The following is a 3,622-nucleotide window of genomic DNA, read 5'->3' as shown; positions in this document are numbered from 1 at the left end:
TACTCTGCAAATCACATTTAAGTGCCTGTAACTATAAACACATCTTTATACGTTGAGTGTGATGAAAAGTGTCAGATAAAACATTTGAATATTTACTATAATAAGCATATGCAAATGATAATATCATAATGCTAACTTACCTGGAGCAGAATTCAACTCACTGATTTCATATGACATCTATCATCTTTTCCAGCCTCAAAGACTGCCATTTTCACCTGCCATTTTCACTGTTTCCCCCCGAGACCGCAATGCAACTCTTACATCTATTCTTGTCAAACAGCTTGGTCACAGGGCAAAAATTTGGTTGATAGTGACCTGGAAGTTCATAGAAACAATGCTGACCGTCCTTAACATCGCAATTTCATTTTGTTCGTTTCCTGTCTTCCAGTCTCACTCGACCAATTCCATCCCTTGACACGATTACTGAGAAGTGGATGAATTTTTCAAGATTGTTTTCTTGTTTCTCTGGAACACGTTCACCAGAGTTCTCTTCATCTATGAGATCAAATTCAGGTTCACATTCTTCATACTCGACATTTTCATCAAGTTCCTTGAAATCTGGAGCAAACGCTGACCAGTTTTCTACTTGGTTCTGAGCCCAAGCAGAGACCAACACCATTTGATATCGAGGCAATGACTGGACGCACTGAATGCCACACAACATCTAGTAGCAATTCTCCCTTACTATCATGAAGCATTTTCACAAGATTTCCTACGCTTATCTCGCATACACATACAATGCTTGTTGACGTCAGAACCAGGGCAGATGTACACCGCAACGCCAGAGAAACTACATTTTTTTCTACATGGTTTTGTTGACCAGGTCCTGTAATTTCTGAATGAGTTCTGATTCGCCATCTATCCCATATGCCAAAACTTCCTTGGTGTGATGGTCTCTGATGACACGATCGGCAGTGTTCACCAGGAAACCATCTCTACGTCAAGTAAATTCAGTACTTTTAACAGCAGTCGCAATGGTTGTACTCTGAGTGACCTTGAATGAAGATTTAAGTTCCAGTCCTGGTGTTGAAAGAACCAGAACCTTTCTATGTGCATTGTCAGCACGTACATGTTGACCACGACTGTCAAAAGATGACACCATATTTATGTCAGAATCTCTGATGCGAGCCATCTGTAGTATCAAGTACTGCTGCATGTCTCATGAGGCACACAAAGAACATTATTTCTTTACGTGAACTGAAGTGCACCTTAAGGAATGGTGACAGAAGACGGTACTTCTGGTCACATTCTCCTGAGAGAACATCCCAGATGCAAACATCATTGTCTGCTAAAGCGTTAAGCAGCTTATGTCCATTCCGTGACCAACTTAAGGAACAAACTGGACAGACATGGGCACTTCTTACTTTCACAATTCCACGAGTCAAAAAGTCCCATATTACCACACGGCCGTCGTTACGTCCTACTGCTAACAATGTCTCTCGTTTGTTGGAGGCTCAAGTGTTGGCCGCCGAACTCCGGACAGTCTCGTCTGAAAGATTATTGTAATTCTAAATTCATTGTCACTCACTTACAAAGTCGACACTTTTTCTTTAAACAATATACCGCTTGAATCTCGCCGCAGCGCAGCTAGCCGCAAGCGGAGCAGCTGTGCGTGGTGTCCAGAGAGGGCGGGCGGTTGCATTTGCCGGCTGGATTCCGCCAAGCTTAGTGGAGTACGTAGTGTCGCAGTGCTAGCTTGGCTCAGTTCCACGAGTGGATTGCACGTTCAGCAAATCAGTTGCCGTTTACTTGCCACTGAAGGGGCCGTTCCGGAGATAACTTGTGGAACTAGTTAATGGTCCTAGTGTCTGCAATGTGCTCAGCTTTATTTGGTTCTTGTAGTGTGGCAGATGTATATGAGATTGGTGTTCTAGCACTAGCGACGAACGACGCAGTGAAAGTTTTACATCTGGTAAGCACTTATGCTGCTCGAAAAAGTTGTACTAGAGCAAACTTATATGAAGTTCCCTATACTGGTCGCTTAACACAAAGAAAAGTATTGTCACTAGGAGGAAGTAAAGAAATAAAAGTTATGCTGTTTGGAGAAATATCAGAACAGGTGCAAAATTTTAAGTATCTTGGAAGCAGGATAGACGCCTACTGGAAGTGCACCACAAAAATTAAAACAAGGATAGCAATGGCAAAAGAGGCATTTTAAAAAGGAGAATTTTCTGAAGCGGTCTGGACAGAGAACTCAGGAAGAGACTCATAAAATGTCTTGTATGGAGTGTTCTTCTGTGTGGTACTGACACATAGACTGAGGAAGAAAGACAGAGGAAGGCTGGAGGCTTTTCAGATGTGGACATGGCGGAAGATGGAAAGAATAAGTTGGATGGACAGGGTAAAGAATGAAGAGGTACTGAGAAGAGTGGGAGAGAAAAGACAGTTACTAGATGTAATAAAAAGAAGAAAAAGAAATTGGATTGGGCATATATTAAGAAAGAATGACGGACTGATAAAAACAGTTTTAAAAGGTTATGTAGAAGGGAAAAGGAAGCGAGGAACGAAGAGATTTCAGATACTGTATGACGTGATGGGCGGTACGACCTACAGTAACCTTAAGAAGGAAGCAATGGATCGCAGAAAATGGAGAGGAAAATGACCCGCTAATACAGCAGAGCCGGCCGGTGTGGCGAGCGGTTCTAGGCGCTACCGTCTGGAACCGCGAGTCCGCTACGGTCGTAGGTTCGAATCCTGCCTCGGGCATGGATGTGTGTGATGTCCTTAGGTTAGTTAGGTTTAAGTAGTTCTAAGTTCTAGGGAACTGATGACCTCAGAAGTTAAGTCCCATAGTGCTCAGAGCCATTTTGAATACAGCAGAAAACTGATGATGATGATGATGATGATGATGATGATGATGATACTGGTTACCAGAAGTAGATTTAATTCAAGTGCCTGCGTAACAAGGTGAAAAGGTCTCCTTAAATTTACGGAGTGTACTGCTTACTTAACTTCCTTTCTTGTTAAGTAATTTTTTTGGTAATTTAAATTTCTTGCTTTAAATTGCACCAAGTAATTGAGGTCCTGTGTTTGTTTTCATATTTAAATTTCTCGGTTTGTTTGACAATTAACTTGTTATCTTCTGCTCTAGTTAAGTAATATCTTTGGGTAAATTAAAGCCTTGTCTTTAAATCAGCTAACTACGCCGATCTCTGATGTTATTAAGTGCAAAGGTATTTTATTCACTTTTCTTGGTTATTATAAGTGCTGAACAGTTGTTGTTTTACAGGAGCTGTTCTTATTGTGAGTTGAAAAAGTGTTGAGGTAAGGCCAAACTAATGACACGTCAAGTGAAACCAGCCGACCACCCAATCTTAAGTCAAGCCACCATGTAAACCAAGTTCTGCCAGTTCATATATTGTAAAAGGGATTTGCCTGCCTGCCATTGCACTGCTTACCTTTAAAGCGATTTCATTTATTGATAATTTTAAATATTTATTTCCTTAAAATTTATTGGGGAGTTTACCTAAAGAAATTTCTAAATGAGTGAAAACTGAAAGTTTTGAAGTCGATATTTTAATTTACTGTAAAGTTATTGAAATTTTTTCGGGTTTGGTTTTATTGCAAGGTCTTGTGTAAATGTAAATTTAAACTGTCATGGCTTTGCAAGCAAATGAAAGTT

The 3,622-nt window shown here is 40.6% G+C and overlaps 1 pseudogene; it reads right to left on the bottom strand.

The window, feature by feature from the left end:
• Nucleotides 1-361: 361 nt before the first annotated feature.
• On the bottom strand, nucleotides 362-1,642 carry LOC126260695 (retinoblastoma-binding protein 5 homolog; annotated as a pseudogene).
• Between the last annotated feature and the right edge of the window lie 1,980 nt (nucleotides 1,643-3,622).

Source organism: Schistocerca nitens, chromosome 5 (genome assembly GCF_023898315.1).
Source record: "Schistocerca nitens isolate TAMUIC-IGC-003100 chromosome 5, iqSchNite1.1, whole genome shotgun sequence".
In the NCBI taxonomy this organism is placed as follows: Eukaryota; Metazoa; Arthropoda; class Insecta; order Orthoptera; family Acrididae; genus Schistocerca; species Schistocerca nitens.
The sequence above is the reverse complement of the archived record's forward strand: the minus strand, read 5'-3'. Positions and strand labels throughout refer to the sequence as shown.